The sequence below is a fragment of the Micropterus dolomieu genome, linkage group LG12, assembly GCF_021292245.1.
Source record: "Micropterus dolomieu isolate WLL.071019.BEF.003 ecotype Adirondacks linkage group LG12, ASM2129224v1, whole genome shotgun sequence".
Lineage (NCBI taxonomy): Eukaryota > Metazoa > Chordata > Actinopteri > Centrarchiformes > Centrarchidae > Micropterus > Micropterus dolomieu.
In genome coordinates this window covers 656,582-683,371 of record NC_060161.1, presented here as the reverse complement: position 1 = coordinate 683,371, position 26,790 = coordinate 656,582, and the positions used below count along the sequence as shown (strand labels likewise).

At 39.6% G+C, this 26,790-nt stretch overlaps 1 protein-coding gene across 3 annotated transcripts in view; it reads right to left on the bottom strand.

The window, feature by feature from the left end:
* Positions 1-26,790, bottom strand: part of cdh11 (cadherin 11, type 2, OB-cadherin (osteoblast)) — a 92,854-nt gene that overhangs the window by 41,790 nt on the left and 24,274 nt on the right. Inside the window, exons 1-2 of one of the 3 annotated variants that reach the window (XM_046065000.1) lie at positions 11,378-11,391; positions 8,981-9,045 (exon numbers count right to left, since the gene is read on the bottom strand). The gene's annotated coding sequence lies outside the window, so the exon portion shown is untranslated. Of the gene's footprint in view, positions 1-8,980; positions 9,046-11,377; positions 11,392-26,790 lie in introns of those variants that run through there. The other 2 variants (XM_046064999.1, XM_046064998.1) reach the window with 2 other exon arrangements.

The window sequence follows — 26,790 nt, the reverse complement described above, 5'->3', positions numbered from 1 at the left end:
ACAAAAATTATTAAAAAAAAAAAAAAAAAAAAACTAATCTAAGATATATATTATTGATATATCATCATTCTGAAACTGAAGATTTGCTTTAAGAATTGTGAGGACGCTAAACTTAAACGTCTTTATTAAAAGCTGAAGTGGGAAGAGAAAAGATGAAAGAGAACTCTCTCCTGTCCTTTCTGTGAGACAAATCAATCATTACTTTCACTATTTGAACTTAAAACGTGAACTGTATAGCACGTTTCTAAACAAAGTGATCGGGAAAAAAAACACACATAATACAAAGAACACTAGATAAGACCCCCGACACTATTCTGTAACAGTGCAAAGAGGAATCAAGTGAATCATGTTTAGCCATAACTGTAACAGATTAGTGTTTGCATATTGTAGTCTTTGAAGTTTTCTGAACTGACAGCTTCAAAGTGAGCAGTAAAAGGTCATAGGTGGAGGAAAGAATCCAAAGAAATGTGTGCACGGGGACGTTCTAATGGAAAAAATTTTATAATCTGTTGTTCTGACTTCTGCTGAGAAATTCTGGTAGACATTTTAAATAACCTTGCATTAAAAATAAAATCAACCCATCAGATCAGGGTTTTTCATGTGGAAACTGTGAATCACTACGCTGCGGAGGACCAGTGAATGTGCCATTAACTGATCAGCAGGAAGCTTGTTCATCTTATTAGCAAAGCTCATTAAACGGACCGCAATAATGATGAGCGCTGTTGTGTGTTATTGGCCCCGTGCAACTGTTACACAGCTGCCAAGCCGCTGCAGATGGAGAAGAAAGAGGCAGGTAAAAAGAATTAATGCTGCCTTCAAGTCCATGGTAAACATGTGAAATTATGAGGAAACAAATAATGAGTGATGTTGACAGAGAAATAAAGAGATCAACTGAGATTGCGAAGCAGTAGGGGAGAGAGAGGACGAAAGAGAGCAACAGAGAGGGATTTGTGTCCAGCTAGGTTAGCCATGTGTGTTCATGTCTTAGCAAGCTCAGCGAGTCTGTTCCAACACAATGAATTGAGACTAAAGATATTAGAATATGAGACACAGAGAGAGAGAGAGATATCAAAGGGAGGCTGAGAGGATAGGAGGTGGAAATCCTCTTTTTTCCCCCATTCTTCCCCATAGAGAAATGAGAGAGTTAATCCTCAGGGGCTTACATTTGTTTTTTCTCTCTGTATTTCAGCATCTCTGCCTTCTGACATTCTCTCTGCTCCCTCCTGATCTTCACTTTTCCTCCCTCTCATTCTCTCTTGGTGTTTTTCTGATCTCATTCTGCTGTTAACCATCACCCATATTTGCATCTCTTCTTTCTCCCCTCCATGTCCTTCTCTTGTTGAATTCCTCCTGTCACCGTATCCCCATCTTTTCCTCTCTCCCTTCTTGTCTCTCTCCCCTCCAACCCTCTGATTCCTTGCAGGGTTTATGATGCATGGTAATCTCACCGCAAACACATTTATCTTGCTCATTCTTTATCTCCCTTTCTCTCGTTCTTTTCCGCCCCTTGTTGCTCAGCGGGGCTCTGAGCTGTGTGATGATGCTTATAGGATATTTACATTTGATTTGTGCATATGGAACAGAGTGAAATGTATAGACAGAAGAACAGAAGAGGGCACAACAGAACAAAACGGAGGAAGGGAACGCAGAACAGAAGATAGTAAAGATAAGCTGAACAAGACTTAACAGAGCAGTGAATACATATTCAGAGCACCACACCACACATAAAGGCCAACAGTGAGCAGAGCAGAATTAAAATGAAATCCATGCGAGGCCTACATCCAGGGATAAGGGAAAAAGTCAAACATCTGTGAGAAAAATAATCTACCGGCATATTAATTATCAATCTTTCTATCTACCTATTCCTTTTGATTCACTTGTAACGGTTTATCTATTTTAAAAAAGTAATAAAAAAAAAGCATCACATTTGGTTCTTGCGGAAATCCAGCGCAGGTGGCTTTGTGGAGGTAGGCTTGGTTGAACAAGCCAAGCCTGTAATCTCATATTGGCGGATAACTCCATATCATGCATCCTTTGAGCCCCCAAAAAGCAATCTCTCTCCATTCTGAAATGCCATTTCCTCCTGATAGTAGATCCCGTAAGCTTCCAAATTAAACAATGTCTCCTGATTTCATCACACGGTGTTCCCAAAGATCTGGTGGTTACATCATCACCTGTGTAGCTGTAGCAAATACATCTAGGACAGATTTTTACACAAAATCAGGCTTCAGAGAAGAGCTTCCCAAAGCCCATAAATAAGCCTTTGGTTTACCCTTTTTGCCATAATGAAACTCTGGTGTCAGGTATCTTAACCTCTCTGCCCGCAGGAGGTGACAAATATGGATGCACCAAAATGAAAAACCTTTCACTGAAGTTGAAACCAAACAAGTACATTCATACTTTCTCCATTTATGTTGCCTTTTTTTTTTAACCATTGCATAAATTAAATAGTCAAAATGTGCTCTTTACTCAGTGTTTCCCACAGGATTTGGAGAGACTATGGTGGGTGGGTCCGAGGCCATATGCCCATTTACTTTTAATGTACACAATATGTTTTATACTTTCTGTGAATATAATCTAATTAATCTTTTTTCCTTACTGTATAGACACCTTATTTTGAAATCAAAATCACATTAATTGAACATTTCACCTCGATTACAAATATTGAATGATTATTTTGTTTTTGAATGTTGTTTTTTGTTGTGTTTTTCCCCCCTCATATTTCACTGACAAGGTTTGTACTGTAAATACGCTCAACTAGCTGGAGTGCTGGGTTTATTCACAGATTTCACAGATCCGTTAGACTATCTTAATTTTAATAAATATGGTAATGTTGACGTGCACATTACAGAGACGTGGCGTGACCGCTGCAACTAAACTTTCACTCAATTATTTAATATCAGTGCGGAACCAATGATTTCCACCCGCACACTGTGTGAGCACGGTAAAACACGCCTTGCTAGCTTCTTCTCCTCATTCATCAAAGGACATCTACGTGACAGGTGCTGTTATGAGAGCAGCAGAGTTAGGTCTTTCAACTGCAGTGTAATGTGCAAGTGAGCGGACGAGTGCATGTGAGAGAGAGAGAGCGGCAGAAAGTGACCCTGAAAGCGAGCGAGTGATAAGTTGTCAGTCTGGCTGTAAATGTACAGCGTAGGTCACAATGTCTCCGTTAGTCTGTCTGTTTCCGCAACTGCTGGAAAGTGAAGGCGGTTAATGCTAGCTAACATCTCCCTGTGCTTCATACTCCGGTCTGAAGTAGGAGTCACGTGACTACACACGCGGTAGGATGTTTCAAGGGGAAAGTACATGAACACACAACAGTAATAGGATTAAATAACCGACATGGGGAACTTACGTTGGTTAGAGGCTCTGAATTTCGGTTTCGATTACTTTTCAATTAATTGTCCAGCCCTAGGTTAGGCCGTTTGTTGCCTTTTCTAAGAAGTCAGCCTGAGATGGAGTGGATGTGACAATTCAGCAGAACAGTGTCTGCGAATGGTCTTTCTCGGACACTTTAAAATGCTTCCACACTGCCGACATGTCAACGTAATTGTTCGGTAAAATTTGTTCGATCTTTTGACCTTCAGAGGCCAAATATTTGGTGCATCCCAAGTGACAAAGTTTAAGAGAGAAGTACAAATTATATCATAAACAACAGCCTCTCACTCATTCCAGAGAAAGTTGGATTACCTTGTCAGATGTTGCTGTTTTCTAAAAAATACTAACCTCAACCTTTTTGTCCTATTAACATTATTACCTGTGCAGGTCTGTATGGGTACATTTGTGTGTACTTTTACATGTAGTATTGTGTGTTTTATTTTCTGTTGTTGTCTACTGACTTGAGTACAGAGACTGGGTGATTTAAATAAACTGAAGTTGAGTTGCTATTTTCTGGCATGACATTTCAAGATTGCTGGGTACTCAAGTTCACGTCTTTCAGGTTCCATTTGAATTAGCCAACCTCCGAAGGTGCTAAGGGGATAAAAAGGCTGGAATAAATAAGTTTTAATTTAATGCCAGTGTAAGCTCCTTCAGGGATTTAAAATTGCCAGATATTTTATAAAATGAGACTGCAATTATGCTATTTTGTAAATGTCAATCCACACAATCGTTTCATCATTGCTCACTTACGGACTACTGTGCCATCTTGCAAAAAAAACCCAACTCTCACTTTGGATTTTGTGTGCAGCTGAACAGCATCTAAAGCTGAAAGAATCTTTATCCAAAACTTCTGATGTAATGTACTTCACACTCATGTTTTAGGCATTAAGCTAATGCTTTTACTCAGAATGGCGAAAGGCTGAGTGCAAGAGTAGTATAAGCTTAAAACACTGCATTGCAATTATTACAAAAGACATCAGGCGAGGGTGAATGCATCAAAGCCACAGTCGGTATCCAGACGGCATTTGTAGTGACATGCTTCTGTTGCCCTCAAATGATCCTAGAGAAGTGATGGCAGACTGAGTAAGCAGGAGAATGCAGTTATTTTATCCTCACGTTCCATTAAAGGATTGATGTTTCAAAGACAGCTGATACTGTATGTGCCTTATTGCCATTTTCTGATGATTCATCCACCCATCTGCCAGCATCACCGTCAGCTAAGCCGTCTGCAAATCAGCCTTTTTGTCATTCTTAAGTGGCCACACAATCAACAGGTTATAATGAGCCTCCAGAGCAGATTAATCTCACCCACTGCCAGTTTCTATTGCACTCCAGCCTCACAACAAGTACACAAGCGATAACACACAAACACAAACTTCAACCTCTGATATCCCAATAAGACAACGCCAGATGATGGATGGGGATGGAAGCAGCTATGGTATGGAAAACAAGCAATATCTGTAATTGAGTTATGAACAGATCAGTCATAACCAAGCAGGTGGTCAGAATAATCAATCTTGTGTGTGTCAGAGAGAGAAGGGTGTTTTTTTTTTTTTCTTGTTGTTTGTTTGTTTGTTTAGTTTTTCCAACTGTCCCTGTTGCAGCTCAGCTGACTTATGATATAATTTAATTACATCACCCCTGTGCTTGTGTGAATGGGTGGGAAAGGGCAGTGTCTTTAAAACTCTCCCCAGGTTTTCCAGAGTATTTTATTGATGTGTGCTTTTCTATATCTAACTCTCAATCAGTCAGACTGCTGGGTAATCAATACTGGTAGAGGGCATTAAAACTCACACTGTGTGTGTTTGTGTAAATCCCTGGAAAGGGAATCTTCTCCTCTCTAATTCCTGCTCCTTATCTATCCTCCCAGACACCCATCAGTGTCACATTTTTAAAGATATATGAGCTTGATAGTTCACACATTTTAACAGCATTTTCCTTCTCTACACTCCAGAGAAAGGCTTATCAGGACTGTACTGCACTCTCCACTGACTTTATGTGTTAATACTTTTAAAACGGGAATCTAATGCACTTTGCATTTTCTGCTTGTTGTGTTGACATTAATTGTTGTACCCAAATTTGTTGTGTTTTGCAAATGTCAGACAGGAATTCATTTCTAACTACCAGTGTGGCATTAAACATAACCTATAAACTATTTTGACAACAAAGGCATCCACAAAATAATCAGTCCTTCACCTGATAACTTCTTGCCCTTGGATGGATCCATGCATCTGTGTGCTCATCTCTACGCATGTTTTTCTTATTGTTTAAGGTTGGGAATGCGATTCTGGAGAAATCCAATACCTTGTCAAATACCATGATATAGAGCGAACAACGACAGCATGTAATGTAACTAACGTTAGCTAGGTTGTGTGTTGGCAAACAGTCGCTGCAGTTGCTTCTGCGACGCCAACATAGGAGGAGACTGTTTTCAAGAACCAGTCCACCAGCTCCTGAGAGCGACTCACAACTCTCCTGCTACTATAGATAACATCACAACAGCCTTTGTGAACTAAAAGGTAAGCTGAATGTCCGTTACCTGTCACACAAATCATAGCTGGAATAGTGTTGCGTGTTTGTGTGTGTACAAACACTGTTTTTATTTTCCAGCACACACAGAACGGACAGCAAGCGGATTGTGAGGCTCGCTAAATTTGACAAAAATGTGTGTATTGGATAAGAATTGCATACCCCACCTGTGAGTGGCCATGGAATAAACACTTAACTTTGAACCTTCAGAACTGATTAATCACATCCACTCCCAGATGCCTTTGTGGTCCAGACTGGGAACAATTACAAACAAAAGCAATTAGGCAAAAAATACTGAGAGGAGCAAATGTGACATGATTGACTTATACACAGTAGGTCAGATCAGAAAACAAGGTTTTTGAGTTGGCTTTTTAATGTGGTTTGGTATAAACCTTTGGCATCGTTTGGGGGGAATTCTCACTTAATATCTCATTTTGGAATCGTTACGCTGCAGCTACACTTAATCAGCAATCATGCTGCTCTAAGCTTTACATTTGCTGCTGTTAATGCATGCAAGATAAGCATGCAAGTAAAATAAATGTATTGTATACCTGATCTGCATACAAACAAGGCCAAAGCAGTGATGTAGAAGCAACAGAGCTTCTTGTGTTGAAATTAACTTCCAGCTTAGAGAATTTTTTTTTATATTTTGACATAAATACTGCAGTGACAATGCTGTCTCACTGAATCTGGAGTGTGCTGAGGATTGTCCAGCTAAAGGTTGGATCTCAACAAGATGAATTCCACCAAGCCACACGCCTGTGACTTAGGCAAAACTCTGTAACTGGAGTGCATCTAAACTGAAATAGAGCGTGATTTCTTAACCCATTTCATAAAAGCACAGCAAGCGAAGATAGCGAATGGATGCTTGTCCTCATGTCCTCCTACTGTCTCTGTGTGTGAAACTGGTATAGACTGAAATAACTGCAAAACATAGCCCAGGGCTGCAACATGCATGCACACAGGATAACACGTGTGTTTCTTTCTTTCAGTGGCAATATGCCAAAAGGAGAGGGCACTAATCTGAGAGAGAGAGAGGTAGAGATACACAGTGAGTGACAGAAAGTGAGAGGGAGCTGATGCGACCTGAGACTGGTTCAGATAAGCACTTTTGTTCCTATACGCTCTCTTTTTCTACAAAGCTAACACACAATCTCTTTGTCAGTTTGCCTGCCGCTGAGTTGTCACAGTGACAGAAGAGGTCATCAGGATGAATGCCTCCTATTATGGGATATATGCTCAGATCCCCCATTTGGAGGTCAGAAGGTTAAACATCCAATCAGCACAGAGCATAGCTAAACCCTTTTAAAACCAAAGATCAGAATAAGCTAGCAGCAGAATCAATACATGTCAATGAGGACACATTTAATAGGCAGCCACAAAGTTTAATCCAGGCAAAACCGACATTGGTTTTTAATAACAGGTAAATTGTGGTGTTAATGGGAAACAAATTCTTTGATCTAACCCTGTGTTTTCTTGATTGATTACCAAGCCCAAGGATGGATTTTAACAAATGTTGAATCGTTTTAATGGCTGATGGACTGTACGAACAATGTTGGCTCGTTGCATCGGCTGGACTGTGCTCTACTGGACAGTTGTTAAAGTAAATCACTACATAAATCCATAATCGTTTTGATAAGTTAACAATTCCCTGAACATTTTCTGGCTACCTGTCATCAATGACTAGCCAACATTATTGGCACACTCACATGTATGTCATCATCATTTTTAATGATTAGTTTAGACTGCTTTTACCAGAGTTTTTAGCGTGGACAATCTGGATTTACAGTGACGACTGTATCTAAGAAAGATGGGTTAGAGTCCCCTTAGGGTTAGAGTCCCTAAGTGTTAAAGGGTTAGAGTCCCCTTAGGATATGTTTTATGTAAAGCACTTTTAATGTCCTTGTTGTTGAAATGTGCTATACAAATAAACTTGCCTTGCCTTAACTTAAAAGTGGGTGCCCTCATATAAACTTTCCCTCATATAGTAGCTGCAACACCCATAGCTGGTATCCAGACATGGAATAATGGCAAAATACTCCTGCCAGTGCAAGTCACACAACTATATACTAATCACTTTAGAAATGCATTGGCAAGAGCAATGTATTTGCATACTCTGAATCATGAGTAGTGTGTTGATACTTCTTTTTGGAGTTTTGGCCTTTTTAATTGTTGATATTTAAGTCTCCTTAATCATGATGTAAATTTTTCTAATTGGTGGAGTTTAAACATATCTGTGCAATAATCTGCTGGTTTGTTGTCTTCCATGGTGTCACACCCAACAGTTCTTTCAGACTTATAAATATTCAGTGATTTGTTTTTCCACTGTGGTTCCTGTCTGTCCTACTGTCTGTGAGTCTTTTTTACCTATTTGTCTTTTTCCACTTCCTAGCCTGCACTTGAAGGATTAGAATGTGCTGTTCTGAAATCGGCTCGTCAGCCTGCCAGCCACTGATAAGCACACTCAGGATCGATTAGATCTGCCTTTAATCTATTCAACTTTTTCAAGCGAATGGAAAAATGCTTAGTATGGGAGATGTGAGGTGCGCGATACGGTGACTTTGGGTACATGTGTCCAGAGGGCAAATGCATTGTAAGCTACATTTTCGGGCATGAAATCATATTAAATATGCATTTTACAAGTCCTCTTTAACAAGCTGCTGTAGGCAGATACAAGCTAAACAATTCAGAATAATTTTCTATTAGCAATGAAGGACACAGATCATTACAGAGAGAGAGAGAGAGAGAGAGAGAGAGAGAAACAGGAAATGTCTTTATAAAGAAAGAAAGGAAAGACAACACAAACTGATGTAATAATATAATGAAAAGAAACAAACAAAAAGAATGAATGAACGAGTTGGAGATAAAGCTCTCAGAAAAAAGTGCTTTCACTCATCACTCTTGGTGCTATCTCTCTGAAAGACAGGGAGTCAGATTAACAGAATGCTAAACAGGCTAGTGGGGCCTGATGTGTCAATGCCAATTCACAGGCCTTTGATTACACACACACACGCACACGCACGCACACACACACACACACACACAGGGAAAAAATGGCAGAACGAACCTTTAGCTCATTACTGGTGTCGGACACGTTGAGGGTTTTCTCCTCTAGACGGCAACACAGATCTGCTGGAGAGAGAGAGGAGAGGGAGAGAGGGATTTTAGATGAATCATATGCAGGAAGTACCATTTATGGAAGAGGAAAGGGTTCAAAGAAGACAAATATATTGTGATTTTCATGTAATTAGATATGTGGTGATTTAATGTACTGTGTATCTCATTATGTTATGCATGTAATTATGCATGGCATAGAGTAAGTGGAGATATGTGTGGCTTTATAAAAAAAATAATGACATAACAGGAAATAAACAAATACAAAGTGAAATGTTTGACTTGAATATATAAAATAAGCTTTTTGAGAAAGAGAAATACACAAAATACTTAAAATAGTCTCATATACAACTTTGAACATTACCAACTTCACAAACAAACCCTTTGTAACCTCTAAATACACGTGAACCTGTCAGATCTCTCTGAAACTGAATTTTAAGTTTAAAATATTTTTGTAAGCCATTAAATAACTACAGCAACAATAAAGCCCGCAGCAGGCTGACAGCGTTCCAGCAGAGATTTTTAAACAGTGTTCATATTGCCCTCGCTGTCTTCCCAAATTTATTGCATTTCTCTCATATCAAGACAACTGCACTGTAGTGATGCATGACTGGAGTGAGTAAATTATGAATAATGGATATTTAATTCATGTGTTGACATAGCCAGTACTGTTCTAAATTCACCAAGCCACTTCCTGGATGTACAGTGCACCAACTTGCAGTTAGTTTAGTTTATGATTGTTAAGACTTTAACCCGACAGCCTGACGTATGAGCCCATAGTGGACAGAGTTTAGCTTTTTCTAAAGTTTTCCTGATTTATTACAGATTAAATCACATCTTCACAACAGAAAATATGATCAAAAGAAAAACAATCTTTTTGATTGGCCCTAAGGTAAAAATCTGAAAAATCTGACAATTTCATTCCGGGTTCTGGAGTTCTGCATTTTATTTTCACGTGCATACTGTCAGGGGTTGGTTTGGGCTAAAAAGTGTTGCTATAAATTTTAAATGTTACCATGAGGTATTATTTTCAGTATTACATTTTTATGAGCTATTTTTCGTGATGCAATGAAAGTCAAGGGCAACAAACACACTTTCAAGAAAGGATGACAATATGAACTCAGTCAGTCTCTCTTCTTTTAGTGATTTATTGCTGTCCAAGGTGTCCTGACATAAGGGCACGTCGGACGTAGTGGAGGAACCCCCCACGACACATATCAGAGTGGCGTCCCTTCTTTGCTTTCACCATGGCCATTATTTTCATATAACAGGACATGTAATCAGGGAACCCGCAGAGTCTAAAAAGTATTAAACAACAAGCTAACGCTAGCTTGTCGCCTGAGAATGGGAAAGTGTCTGAAATTCAGAAAGCTAGAGACACAGACAAGTGGCGGTTGAGGCCGAGTACAGTGGCGCTCACACTATGGCGAGCGCTAATGAAACAGCGGAGCTGGAAGACCCGCTGTATATTCCCGGTCAGGGGATGTTACAACAGCAACGGAGAGACAGTTGTGGATGAGGACCGTGTCTGTGTGTCGGCGTTGCACCGCTGTTGTAGTGTAACGTTATGTGCATGGAAACACCCCACATGCTAACGCACATTAAACTTACATCACCCAGATGTGCTGATCACCGGGAAGAGGAAAAAACAAACTGGAGCCCAACTCCTCATCTTCGCTGCTTTCAAGCCAATACTATGTCACACTATATTTCAAACAGCCTTAAGATGTAACAACCGAAGAGGGTGAATAATCACTGACGCAATTGGCATATAATATTATATTTCCTTATCTAGCCAAGGTGTAACTAATTGTAACAACTCAAACTGCACAATTTGTTAGTATTTTTGATTTCACCCCTTAAGAGTTCTTAGTGCACAAATATTAGATTCATTTCATAGGTGTAATTTCATGTCTCCAGCACTTTTTTTGAAGCATTTGTTAAATATGTTCTGAAAAATGGCTTGAAACAAAAAAAATGTGAAAATACTTTGAGAGAAAATATCTTCTTGTCTTGTTCTTGTGAACCCAATATTGTAAATCGTGCATGTGAGCTAAGTGTATTGTCACACCCCTAATTTGAACCCCTACGTCCCCACCACTTTTCAACACAAAGTGACGTCCTTGATTCATATCAAAGTACAAACACATCCCAAAAAGCTATAGTGTGTTAAATATTAATGTGTTATAATAAAATGTTTTATTAAATTCATATAACTTTGTAAATAATTTTCTCGGGCTTAAAATTCATACAGATTTTTCATTATACGGCAGTAAAGTTGGTATTAAATTTCATTAAAAAGGTCTTAAAAAGTCTTAAATTGTACCCTGTCTAATGTGTTACAACTTACATGACACACAGTGGGACTTCAGCACGACCCTTTGCTTATGGGACTGTCTCTTGACTGCAAAGCCAACCTGCCAACTCCAAACATAGACAGATATATCTCAACTTTAGATAACCAGTTGCTGGTAATGGTCACCACAAATGTCACCAAATGAATATGTTCAGCAGTATGTCACAGTAATTAAGCCTTAAGTATTTATGTCTTAAGCGACTGGAGCAGCACATGCATGCAGCACTGACTGAAAGCAAGTGAGCTAACTGATACTTTTCTTTAAAGTCTGGGTCAGGGCACAAAGATAGCTTAGAATTGAATTGTACACAAATGAGTTTAAGGATATTTGTAATAAAGCCACTGCCTTTATGTTTCCATTGCATCCCCAGATCACCTGAGGTGTTATCTAGGCAGGAAAATGAACATGGCATGTTCTTGCCTCCATCAGTAACTACCAATGAGAAGCCCTTGAGCAAGCTACTTAACCCTGGCCTGTCCCAGTGGAGCGGCTCAGGGCCTGTGGTGGTGCTGAGTGGTTGTACAGAGCAGTTCCCCTGTGAGAGTGTGAAGCAGGGCACTACTGAAAATGAAAATTTGTGGTTTGTAGTCTAGCAACATAAGATTTTCTAAAAGAATGTGCTCCTTTCCATCTAGTAATTATGTGGGTGTGATGATACATGAGTGAAAGTATGAGGGAGAATACTGTGAGGGAGATATTTTATAACATCGTAATGGCTAAATATCAAAAGGCCAAAAACTGCCTTTATCTTCTGTGCCACATTTCTCCACATCTTTATAAATGTGCAGTGAGAGATCACACAGTTCCGAGACGCTGTGATAATTAACCTCCCCTCCATTTTTTTTGCAGGAACAAAAGATCAGCACTCAGCGGAAGTAGCTTTAGCAAAAAAAAAAAAAAAAAAAACCCAACAACAACAAAACAAGAAATTGAATGTGTCCGTTTTTAAACAACCAGAATGGGAAGACAATTTTAACATTTTTGCAGCTTAACAGTTTGAGATCTTACAGTATACATTATTGTACCCGAGGCAGTAAGAAAAATCCTCACTGCCTTGAAATGTGCTGCTGTTCTGAACATCTGTGAATTCAGTGTACTTTGTTGTATTACTCTAAGTGTGCACATGGTGAATTAATATCGGTTGTGATTGATAAAATTAGATTTGAAGACACTTTTTTTTTCTCTATCTGTGCAAACAAGTTGTCAACAGAATGGAACAATACTGTTCATAAAAACTCAAGAAGAATTTTTAATAATGGAATACTATTTTGGGAACACATAGTGCCACGTTCCCCTCATTTGTTCCTTAAAATATCTAATTAATGGATGAACTTGTGTCCATTACAAAAAAGTGACCGCAGCAGTGCAGTCAGTTTCACAGCTCCATCAACATAATCTGAGTTTTCTGCGTAACTCTGTGTCATGGACACCTTCATCAGCAGAGCATTATCACAAGTCATTATTATTCAGTGTCGGTAATATCGCTCTAGTCTAACACCAATCATCATCATGCTCTCATTATTGTGATGTTGAATTTTACCCTACATTGTATGCAGAGAACACTGGCTCATTTCACCTTGTTAAAGGAGAAAAGAAATGGATTTTCATCAGAGGATCTGTAGCAACACGTCGTTAATAGCATCAGTGCACTGTGCTGTTTGTAACTACGCCATGGATGTTTTAAAAATGAGGCAAGCTTTTAGAAGCCCTGCGCTAATCATTGTTGTGTGATATGAGCAATGTAGCTGTAGAGTAACACCAATCACTATTGTGCTATTGTTGTTATCATTCTGCAGCTAAATCTGCCTGCTTTGTATGCAGAGACGATTGAGCTCATTCCAACCAGAAAATGGCAGCTCGTTATGTGAGTGAAAATGGATTTTGCCACGTTGTGGTATTGCAAGGGACCTTGAGACAATACTGTCAATTCCATAAAGCACTATCTGAATTGGTTTTTGTGTGTAATGTGCTGTGCATGAATAAAGGCCTATTGATTGTTAGTCCACTGCCAACAACTCTGTTGCTTACATGTTTCACTGCATGCACTCAGATTTCCAGTAAGTGATAATATTTTGTATTGATTTATTTTGATGAATTGCATTCATATCTGAAGAGGGATTTTACTGACGATTAACATGGTGAGAACCTACAGATTTTGGGGGGAATAAATGACAATAAAGAAACATTTGATAGATGTATGACTGCATTCCAACATAGCCCTGGGTGTACATATTGTTGTTTTGTCTGTAGTGTGCTTTCCTAATAGGACTGTTCAATGTGTCAGACTATATTATCATGTAGATCTATACATCAAAAGCAATGCACATCCTATATTCTACTCTTTTGCACCCAGAGGCAAAAACACCAGCACTTAGTGCTCAGCTTTCATTTCATATTGCAAGAAATGTATTATTCGTGTTACATTGTGATACGATGTTGTATGACTTCTGTTCTCTTCCGTTCTGTTCTATTCAACAAAAGAAAAAAAGCGGGTATGATATGATATTGGCTGCAGCTGCCAGGGACAAGGTCATTTAAGGATACAAACAGGAATCATCTCTCAGCTTAGCCACCCATAATAATCAGAAACCTTTTTTTTTTGGGACCAGTGTGCAAAAAAGGCATGCAAACCTGCATAAACACACAAAACACATCTCATGTATACATGCAAATAGACGGCTTGAAATCCAGCCATTAGTGTTGTGTCTGTCATTAGCTAAAAGGCCTGAAGCTGGAGTGAGACCAGAATAATTATTCTGATTATAGTCCTCTAGCTGAGTTCTATCCAAACACATTACACTCTCTCGGATTAAATCTGGTGTTTCATCTAGTCTCTAAATCAAGATGCTAGGATTTATTTCATGATAGCAGCCAACTGGAATCTCAACATTGCCACTAAAACTGGAGAAAAGCAAAGTTTTATGCCGACATGTAAAGGCAAACAGCAATTTCTAATAGTTTTTCTGGACTGGAGATCAAAGTCAAAGCCATGTTCTACTCGTCATACAGCCACTGCTCTTTGGCTTTATAGGGCAGGATAACAGAGGACCTTTACATGGAGAAACCTTGCTACATCCAAGGGCCCTGAACTCATTTCTTATTCAGTTTATGAACTATTTTGGTCTCTGTAGACCTTCTTGACAATAATGGATGGTTATTGGAAGGCACTTGTCGTTTAGGACTGTCCTCTACGGCACTAACTGACCACATCAGTTGAATTTGCACCATCTGATCCCACGTGTAACAGTTAAAAATGACCTTTTGTAAATAAGAGAGCTTTTCTTTTTGTGTGGTTCCTTTTAACAGCTTGTAGCTGATTGCAGATTTGTTTTCAGGAAGCCAGCCAGAATTTCATATTGCAATGTCACTGTTTGAAAATTTTAGAGTCAGTCCCCCACATTGAAACATGAATCAGTGCTCCAAGCACTCACGAACCCGGTAATCATAAATCTGAACCAAGAAATAATCGAAGCAAAAAGCAGTGTGACGATGCCAACGCAAGGTCCTTCAATGTAAATCAGTGTATTAGGTACAATGAAAAACTCACTTTCAATAAAAGAAAATGTCAATTACTGGCATCCAAATAATCCAAGTCCAATTTTTATTCACCAACAATAAGGAGTCCAGAGTTCAACAAAAACACCACTCTTTGGGGATTTAACAAAGATAGATCTGTCTCAAGTAAACTCTCTTCCCAACAAGTCTCCCTGGCAATGGTTCAGTTCAGTTTTTAATCCATGATGATCAGATGATCATGTTCATGCAGTCACATAAAGTTCTTCGTTTTGCTGAGGTCCGAGGTTGTTGAAGGCCTTCTTGGCAACAAAGATCTGGGTATTTTGTCTTTCTGATTGCCGTCTGTACACAGAGCCAGGGATAGGCCACAGACGCCACTAAAAACAACTCTGCCTCTTCTCCAGTTTTACGGTACGCCGCCATCTTGGCCAGAAGATGAAGGATGACTGCAGCTTGCTGTAACTCCATGTGCTGCAAAAATCTTATTTATAAATCGCATGTTTGATAGCAACAGCTTAAAACCCATGATATGTAATAATATCTCATGTCACCAAATGGGTGTTTGTGAGAAAGTGATCACATGCATGAATATGAGAGTGAGTATGGGCTTGTAACAGTGAGCATGTGTTTGTGAGTTATACGCTCTTGGTACGACTGTGATGAAATGATGCAAGCAGACTGGGATGGCGGCTTTGAAGATCAGCACAGTGGGCGCAGCTGGTAGCTGCACACACATACACAAACATATTGCCTGGCAGGGACTGGTGGATCCCAGCTGTGTCAGTATTATCCATGTGCCAGCATGCATTCACAGGTGTATGGGCACATAGACAAACACACACAGGCACATTTCATTGTTTTAAGTGTATACAAGCTGCTAAAGAGTTACCATGTACTGTCAATTCACACTTGCACACACATTGTTCAGCTGCTTAAATACCCCTGCAAGATTTCCACAATCACAGTCGCATTGGAGAGCATCGTGGAAGGAAGTGACACCTTCAACATGGGCCAAGCTATGAGTCAAGAATTTATGACACCTGTCTAAATTTGGCACCGGTCTGTAAAATAATCACCTACTGTATTTAACTATGTGACTCTTCTTCATCTACACTCTTTAAACTTATTTTTGGTGCACTGTTCCTTTCATATATTTCATATTCAGGCAAGCATCCTCCTCTAACTATCCTCCTCCTCCTCCTCTCCCTCCTCTTCTTCTTCTCACCTCTTTTCTGACTCATTGCTGAGTCTAAAATAAAATGCTACACAGGAGATGCAGGTGCAAGTGGCGGGCTGTTACATTACAGAGGATTGGCTGGTAACTATAGACCTAATTTTTTTTTTATCTTTGAGCTCAGACTGCCAGCTCCCACAATAGTGCTACTCCTACAACACTTGCTCTAGACAGCAGTGTATTTTTCCACATTCTCATCTGAAATTATAAGACTGCTTCTCTGTCAGATGCTCTGAAATAGCTCAATGTGGTTAGATAAGTATGAAAGATAGAAGTTAGTATTATTTTTTTTCTATCTCTACCATCCAGTGTCTAGCAATAACTTTCTACCCTTGAAATATGTAGTGTCTTTATTTTATATTTAACGGACTTGCTTCAAAACATGGACATACAAATAATTCTATGAAATATACACCGTTAAGATGTTACTATATCAGGGTGTCCGCAGGGTCTTAAAAAGTCTTACATTTCAAAATCCAAATTTAAGGCCTTAAAAAGTTCGCTGAAGTTTGTGTTCTAGGTCTTAAATAATTTTAAAAAGGTATTAATTTTCCAGCGTCCATGTAGTGCTACCTCTACAATCCCCCGCCCGTGGTGTTGTAGTTCTTTATTTCCCTAGTCCAAATATAATTTGCTGTATTACGACTACAAAGACCAACATGCAGCTGTTGTGTTATTGCTGCGAGTCTCTTTCGGATTTTACCACAAATATAAAACAGATTTATTCTTCAGCTGTTCGAAAGTGCTACCTGAAAGAAACAGAGCTTAGGGTTTGCTAGCTGAGGAGCTGAGCTTAGTAACGTTAATGCAAATTAGGGATGCAAACTAGTCAAACTAATGAGGAGATTATTCTTTTGGATTTCAATGTACAAATGAAATGCTTGGAATTATATAGAAGGGAGGTCGTTCTCATGTTGCTTATTTTTATGGTAATTTCAACAAATGTATAAATCAGTAAATGAAGACACGAAAGGCAAACAAGAACAGTCCTATCTGTAATAATTTTGAGGTCATAATAACAGTGTTTTCCTGCCATTATAAGGTGGTGAGGCTCAAAACAGCTCAGTGCCATGAATGTAAAATCACTGTGGAGAGAATCAAAACTAATCACATGAATTTTCCAGGATCTAATTGTTATAATTTAAACCCAGAAGACTTATTTAGCAAGTTTAGCTTTTGGGGTGTAGTTCATTCAAAATCTGCTCTAGATTTTCCTACTTATTATTCACAGATGTGGTAACAACAATGTTCCAAAATTATGTGGAATTGCATATTTCATGGCAGCAGGTGTACCACATGCCAGCTTGTTAATTACGTAGCTTATCAAAGTCATCGTCCATCCCGGTGTTTCATTGTTAACATCGTCCAAAGACAATTTTGTAGTCATCACTGAACCCAGATTTGAATACATTAATTTACTCTGCAAGTAATTTTGTGACTGCATTTCCCTCGTATGTTACTTTTTTTGATGTTGTGATATAGGTCACACATAAACCCCGACATTTTCAGTACTTTTGGAACTTGGAAGAAAGAAGTTTGTGATGGTGCTGATGACTACACTTGTTTTTGTTTTCAAATTAAGACTAGGGCTGCAAATTGCTTGTTTTGTCCTACCAACACTCTAAAACACACATTACAGCAATTACAGTGACAATTGACAGACAACAAAATCAATCAATGTTGGCCTTTAATTATATTGTCATGAAATACGAACATATGTCAGACCACATACAATTAAGGGGACATTTAAATGCTATTTTAAAGTAAACTACTGTCACTTTAAAGCACAACTCGGTACTATTGCTAAATCTCTGTGAGCAGCAGGCATGGGTGTAAGGTCACCGGCAGACATGTTGATGCTAAATGTCTTTTAAAGCAGAATTTGATCTGAACAGCCATGGCAAGATGGAGAACCCCCTGTAGTTGGGAGAGAGTTTTATTTTTTCTTATTATTCCCCCTCTTTAAGAGCCACGTATCTGACAAAACTGTTCCTACTGCAAGAATAATTTGAACAATTGTTATGTCCAAATATAACATAACACACTTTTAATTTAAGTGTCATACAGTACCAGAAGTACATTTTGTTGGCACAGGTGCCACCAAAGTCAGCAAACTAATTCCATCCATTCATCGTCAACCGCTTATCCTGCGTACAGGGTCACGGGGGGCGGGAGCCTATCCCAGCTTACATTGAGCGAAAGGCGGGGTACACCCTGGACAGGTCGCCAGTCCATCGCAGGCAAACTAATCCCTAGCTGTCTAAATGTGCTGCTTTACCAGTGTGGCTACTCAAGCTCAGCTAACAGCTAGCTCTGCAAGGCCAGCATGACGCAGCGTGATCTGATCTTTCTGTCTAGACTTTGTAATCACATCTACACAGGGAACTATTTAAAAGCAACATACTATAGATGATGACTATTGCTTTTGAAATTGTAAATGTAGCCTATTTTGGTTCTGTCCTTAGAGATGGCAGTGTTGATCATTTACAAAACCATGTTTAAAAAAATCAGTGAGGTAATTTAAAACTCTTAAGACTTCACCCTCAGCATTCCCACCGCCACGGGCTTCTTTGTTGCTTTAAGATGAGAAGCCTTTATTAGCCCCCGAGGTTCTTATTTGCACAAACTTGTCATTTGCATCTTGTGTATTCATTGTTTCTTCACACTGGACAGTATCAGTAATTTCTCCTTCCCCTGTTTATCACTGTGCAAATAAAATAAGGAAACTAAAAACTTCCTTATTTCAGGATTCAAAGAAAACAAATTTTGATGATGCAGTGCAAAGCTTGGCAAATAACACATATGCTACCCTTGGAGTGGGAGATATAAATCTGGCAGATTTTCATAAGGCAAGATTGTTTCTGAAGGCTTCTTTCTTTTACTGCTCAGAGCATCATCACTGCATCCTGTGTCACCTTTACAGTAATTGGTATTCTCTGTGCCATAGATGATGGAGAGACATGGGGGGGGGCAGAGAAAAAAAATAATATAAAACTGTGACATCTGAAGCTGGGAGGCAGCTGATTTACTACAAATCCTTCTAAACAGAAATTCACACACTCACACATACTGTATGCTGGCTTAGACTCCCACAGACACACACATACACAGAGATACACACAAACTCATACATAAAGTATGTCGACACATTTTCATACTAACCTAAATGCAGGCCAACAAGTATACATCTTCATGTGTAACAGAGATGCCCACACACATGCAGTGAGTGCTTACACAAACAAGATAATGACGGTGTGTCTTCCCAGCAACGTGACTGAGGGGAGACATATATTCTAGTTGACATGTTGACTTAGAGAGACAGAGAGAAACGAGCAGCAGTCATTTAACTGACAGGGTGGGGAGGAGGGACAAAGTTTGAGGAAAGAGATAGATGATGGATAAAGAGGAGGAGAGGAAGATGGGAGAGAAAATAAATATTCCTTTTTACATATTCAGTTCTGCATGGCTGGCTCGCTTATGTATGTACGTGCACACTCAGTTATGACTTGCCTCACTTGTCAATGATTTTCATTTAGATAGTTTGTTATTGTATGACACGCTCTCTTACTCATATAGCAGTTCAGCCTGCAGTTCACACACACACTAATACACATGAATATATAATGATCTCTCACAACTGAATCTTGACGCAAGCTTGGCAGTGTGATTTTACTCTTTGAAGTTAGAGCATAAAAAAACAACCAACCCAAAATAAAAACCCTACAATCAGATCAGCATGTAGCTGCTGCTGACACCTCATCACGTGTAGATGAAGAGACCATTTCCCAAACATCTCATCATGATCTCTGGAAGATTAACCTAGAAATGTTATTTTTGATTTTCATTTTTATGTGCTGCAAGTAAGTAAGCATCCTTTTGTGCTCCACTACCCAGGAGCAAGACACTGAGTCACTAAACCTTTCCTAGCCCCTTGATCCTGTTTATGATCACAGAATTATCCTGCACATCAGTTAAATAATCACCTGCGCCATATGGATATCAGGTGACCCTCTGTGGTGTTGTGACCCAAATATTGGGAAACTGTTCTCTGCAAGACGCTGTTCTCTTGCTGACCCAGTGTTCTCACCTCTTTGGCGAAGGGGCAAGAAAACAAAGGGAAAAAAGTTCTAGGGATCAATAACACATTACAGCTCCACCATGTCTTTTATAGTGTATGACTCCACCAGTAAAAAATAGGGCTATTTTTAGTTTTTGGACAACCAGATTGCTGCAAGTAACAAATACTATACAGTTAAAGCTAAATTACAATGTGATGAGGCTATCTTTGACTCTGACTGTGAACTTAAAACATCCCGAAAAGAAATCATGCAGTGTTAGAATGTAAATTTAAATAGTAGGTTGATTGGAGATCTCCGGCTCTCCCAGCTCTTTATTTACCACCCCGTCACATGGGTTCATGTAAACACAGGCTATCATTGTCCGGCCCACTAATTAAGGAGTCCAGTCAGAGTGCTGGATGCCTGCACGGTGGGTCTGCCTCCTCGGAGAAAACTGCTGGCAGAACTATGAATCACCGCATTCAAATGGTTTCGTGGTAAAAGAGCAAAAATGATTGAAAACCAAAAGATGAAATTCATGAGGCTGGATGAGCGATGATAAATGTATTAGCACCAGATGACATTTCCATCACCACCTCATCGATCAACTTGGGGACATTTTAAATGGTGGACCGTGTGTGTGTGTGTGTCTCATATGCATCAGGCAGCTCTCCAACACACACAAACAAAAAACAAAAAAAAAGATTAGGACATTGTTACGTACATGCACACACAAACAGGGTCACGCAGGCTGCAGAGTTGTAACTTTTATTTATTAACTCCCTGTTCCTTTTTCTATAATGAAACCACCCATTTTCTGTTTTTGAACTAATGATTTGTCATGATTTAGATTTATACAGTATATGATACAGATTTACTAAATGTACTTTTCCCACACAGCTGTTTATGCCTACTCTTTTTACACAAGGAAATGACCACCACATAGCATTAACCTTAGCGAATCCAGCTGAAAGCACAACCACACTTTTCTTATGTCTTCCTGGTATTTGCATGATCGTCCCTTGCATGCAAATGTGTAAAGGAGAATGGTAAAGCTCTCTCATGACAAGCAAGATGAGCTGCAGCTGACAGTCAAACTGCACTTTGAGCCCAGTGCACCTGATAAATAACAGGAACCTCTCTAGCTGCAGGGGGAGTCTGAAACAAGGTGCAAATGGCTCCGTAAATCTGGCCGTGACTCACTGCTTCTCTCTGGCCTGCACTCTTTCTTTTGGTCTGTCTCTTGGTATTCAGCGACTGCTCTCTTGCAGCTCAGGCTCTCTTATCTAAATCTCCATTCAGACGGCGAAAGAGACAGAGCTGGAGAGAGAGAGTCAGAGATAGATAATACAGGTCACTCTCCAATGACAACTCTAAAAGGCATCTGGGGAGAGGGGAGAAAAGGAGAGGAAGAATGAGGAGAACGGCTGCAAAATGCTATATGGATTTCTGTTCTAAGCTGAGACCATGAAAAACATGTAGACTTAATAAGTGCCTTGATATGAAAGTTACTGTACATCTGGTGATTTTCTAGGCTCACAGCGTCTTAGCCGTTTATTTTAAGATCCGCTGAAAGCCTGTGGCAATGATAAATCAGCAAAAAATACCCACCATATGCCTTAGTAATGGGAAGCTAAGCTGAGCAACAGTGAGCCGTATTAACTCTTATCAATGCAAGGAGGAATCTGTACCTTTTGTAGCCTTTGTCATTTTGATGCAACAAAAAAAGTCCCTCCTCAGTTGTAACATGCTGGCAGCTTTGTTTTGGTGGTGTATTTTCATCTAAAGGCCAGGATGAAAGAACAGCATTTTAAGGGTATTAAGATGTTTAATTTCGCCACTGAAGAGGCCCACAGGAAATATTTTCATGGTGTTTCTTAAAGATTGCAGCACACAGAGAAACGAAAAATGCCTCCCGCTAGCCATCCCTCAAAATGTTAGCTGACCATCAACCTAATGTCAAGGAGAATCTGTCTGAAATGGATGATACTGTACTACAGATTTTCATTCTGTAAACGTCTATAAATAGTAATAAGCATGAAAGGAGACCTAGAGGTTATAGAGTAGGTGGGAGTGTGACTGGATGCCTGCCAATTTCAATCCCATTCCTGCAGGAAATATGAGTTTAAATGAGGTTGTAACCATACTTACAGTGATCATAAGATTATGAGAAATGTGAAACATAGTCACAAGTTGCCCTCTAATATATAACGTTACCTCTGAATGTATGCCAAGTGTCATGACCTCATTCTGTGTCTAATATGAAACCTTCATACTTCACTTAATCACGCTGAAAGGATAGCACAGTCTTCTAAACATTTTCAGCTTGTGTTATGCTTTTTACAGATACACCCCCACACACATATGGAATATATGCAAAGCAGTTTTTAATATTTCGAGTTTATAACAGCCCCTGCCATCCCTCCCTTTAATCTCCTCCCGTCTAATTCTCTAGTTTCGACTTGCAGACAAGCTGATATAGATCGGAACTGATATCCAAAGCCACACACACACACACACACACACACATCCCTTTTTGAGTTATGTTCAGCCCTAATCTGGAGCTGGAGTAGAAATGAGAGAGGGCCATTAAATACAGGATGTTTGTTTTATCATTCAGCCCCTCCCTGCATCACAGCTGAGTTGGGGGGGCATTTATAGATATTCATTTATCTCCCTCGATTACCCTCAATCTCCTCTATACCTTTACCTGTCTCCCTGTCTCCATCACCATTATTGCTTCCCTACTGCATCCCTCTTTCTTCTTACCCGAGGCAGGCAGTAAACTCCAAATTAAATTGAATTTGGCATGTTCTCAAACTGCTGTCGAATACAGCGCTGCAAGCAAACGCCGGTATTTTCATTGCGACTCCAGATCTTTTCATATAATGTCTGTGCCACCTGAAGCAGCTTGGAAGTTGCTGTGGAAGCCAACATGACTCGCTAGTTCCTCAAAGACAAATATAAGCATATTAGAAGCAGAATTATTGAATTAAAGTTAGCCAGAAATACAATGCTGGAAATGAAAACCAAACCAATTACAGGATATCATTTCGACCTGTTGTAGGCGAGGATGCGCTAAGAGAGGCCAGAGGCTGTGAGAAATATTCAGCTAGCCAACCTGCCCACTCTGCCGACGTGGAGGCCTAAAAAAAGACAGTTTGCTGTGTTACAATACAGTAAACCTGGAAACAAATCTACCACTCTGTTACTTTTATTGGCTGCGCGGTTGGATGTTGAATTGATCTACACCTCCAACACAACTATCCTCTTCAGGTCTGTCTTTGTTTTTTACTTACCTGTTATATATTTAGACATTTCTCCTTCCACAGCCATCCTTTTCCGGGACTCTCTCTTTGTCACCTCTACAGCACTATGCTGTCAGAAGGTTGTAATGTAAAGTATGAGCTATCAGATCTAGTTGGTATAGCTTAAGTCAGCCCTGCTGTCCAGGCTAAATGAATGTTAAAAGCCTATTGAGTTTCTTTGCACAAGCTGCAATAGCTTTGCCTTATATAGGTAATATGATGTGCTGTGTGTGTGTGTAATGTGATGCAGTCTTTTAATTTAGGAAAGGAGACACAGTCAGCAGGTAGAGGTTGTGACCTCTGCTAGAGGACACTCACACACTGTAACCTAACATGAAATTGATTTCAAGGTAAAGTAGCTGAACATATGAGGCTGCTGCCTGTGGAGTGTGTGACAGCACTATTGTACGTTTGTATACTATAAGAAAAGCAAAAGGTTATTCTCCATTATGGTATGGCGGACAAAAACTACCTCAGAAATCATCAACACATTTTTTTTCTTCATTTTTCACTGCTATATGTTGGCTATTTGATGTCAAACACTCTCAAAAGAGAAAAAACATGTCTTCCCTTCCTCTGTCAATTTATTAATAGAGCTCATTTCCTAGTCTTTACTATGAATTCTGTCTAGCTTTGGTTAAATTAGCCTTAGAGACTGACCACAGGTCTTTAGATCAACCTGTTTTACTCGTTCTAAGAATCCCTGAAGAGTTGACTGAGGTTTTGCATTATAGTCGTTTTTGAGGCCACAGACAGAAGCGGCCCTATTCTTGGCAGTAATGAGTTGGACAATCACTTGGAGAGAGCTGAACAGTAGCAGCAGTAACCGGATCAATGAAAAGACTGCAGTTAGAAAATAGGGGTTGCCGTGATCAATTAGACTCTTAACTGCTGCTGGAATGGTAAAACAACTACTGGTGGAGAATCGTGAACTGCCTCTGCCTCTTCTTCTGCTTCACTTTTCTGCCTGTTGTCTTAACCATTTTGAATCTGTTTGTGTCCTTCTCTTTTATTCTGCCCTGCGTATATGCTTTCTCTGATTTACCATCACGAGGCTCCAAGTCGGGTCCAAACACCTTGCAAGTGTCAAATATTTTCCCTCTAAATTGGCTGCCTGTTAAGCTCTCTACATCCTCTTTTCTGTTTTCTCTACTGCCTGGCTGCTTAACTGTCTGTTAACCATCCGTGACATCAATGGAAACCTGCAGCTGTCCCCAGGTGGTGGCACAGCAGGTGTTGGGCCACCTTTTGTGTAAATTACTGAGCTTTTTTTGTGTCAGCTGAGGATATGTGATTGTAAAGTGAAATTGTTTTTATTAGACACTGATTATACATTTTAATGCAAATAATTCATGTAGGAGATGCACTTTTTACTGTTCAGAGCAAAATATAGGAAATGGTTTCCCATCCAAACTTGTCCTTCCTATCACGAATCACAATTTTCCCTCCTCTCCTCTTTCCTCTTCTTTTTTTTTCCATCTATTTTTTTTTTTTTTCCCCTCATCATTGTCCTGCGCCAAACTAGCCTGGACAGAGTATTTAATGTCAACAGCAATCACACACACACACACACACACACACACACACACACACACACACACACGAGCCTACACTCAAACACTAGGGCAAGCACTATAAATGGTTTATGTCACAATTTTTGTCAAGCACCCCCTACCCATCACAGCTTCAGCCACACACACACATACCCTCCAGCGTCAGCCATGGAATTGAAAAGCCACTTCAGAAAAATACTAGAGCTGTGGCAGCCCTGCAGCATGTATGTGGGTGTGTGTTTGTGTGAGAAAGTGTGCATTGCTCTTCAAGGCGGGATGTATAAATGGATATTCGAATGGTTTTGGTCAATGGGATTTGACCTATTTGATGGCTGCTTTTCTGAATGTGTGTGTGTGTGTTCGAGAGATGGATAATGAGAGAGGGTGTGAGCTTTGATTTGCATGTGCACACATACAAAATGCGAACTCCCAAATGAGGCTGTAATTGGTTTTAATGTCTTCCCATATGGATTTGACATATGGACTAATTAATTCAGTTTTACATTAAAGGGAAAGTCTTACCCAGAATAACTTACAGTGAGAGCAGTCTTTATCTCATTGATCATTACTATTATGAGAAATGGTGGGTTCACACAGAAAGCAAAGCGGAATTTTTGCATAGCGCAAGTACATACAATGCCAATGCAAAGATGCGAACTGACGCAAATTTGCGCTGTGCCATACAGATTGGGTGACACAAATTATACACACCATTTGCATATCTGCACATGTGCGTATTCACATATTCGCGTGAGCTGAAAATATCCTACTTTAGCTAAAATTGTATGCGTAATGTGGGGCTTTGTGGAGTGTTGTATTGGGTGGACTGTGCTGCGTGGAGGATAAAAGCTGTCTTACTGGCGGTAGGGGTTCACAGTAATTTAAAAAAAACAACTTTGGGGATTAAAAAGGTGTTAAAACTCTTGCTTCTCAACCTGTCTGCAGCAGCACGCCACCAATTTTCTGTTCTCCTTGGAGAAAAGTAAACAAGGAAAGGTAAAGTCTGAAAATAAGTATTTGTTATTTGATTATCGGTTGTACTTTACTATGAAAAAAGCCCTGACCAATCGGAAAGCCATTCAGAAATTTGCGTCATCTTGTCATCTTGCGGACAGACCTGAAAAAGCGTTAATTCAGACTTTTAACATATCGGCATCATGATATAGTTGTTTCAGCATCCTTTTGATCTGTTTATTACAATTAAATCACACTTTATTAAAATTATTATTAATATTAATTTGTTTATTTTGTATATTAAAATGTTTATTTTGGGTTCATACTGCTGTAGTAAACCATATTAAGGGTGTATAAACACAGGTTGTGGTTCTACACGAGTTTGATCGCTGGATGATTATTGTGTTTTCTCATAAAGTGAGGCAAAAATTTGCTTTGCTTTCTGTAGGAAAACAACATTTCAAACAGTGAAATTTAGTCAGAGCTATAGTGCAGTGACAACACACCTGTGACTGCAGAAGGTCATGTAAGACGGAGGAAGACCAAAAGAATATAAAGAGAGAGAGAGAGAGAGTTGGTTCCTTTGCTTGCAGAGACTTGGCTGGTGATGAAGAACCCCATCTGCCTGTCATTACTACTAGAGCTACATGCACACACAGCAGAATCTGTCACAGATCCCCTCTAAACAGCCTCAGGGGATCCACGGAAAGATAAAGAGAGGAGTGAGAGCAGAGATGCTGGGTGTGTCCTGGGCTGTAGATGAGCATGGAGAAGCCGTGCTAA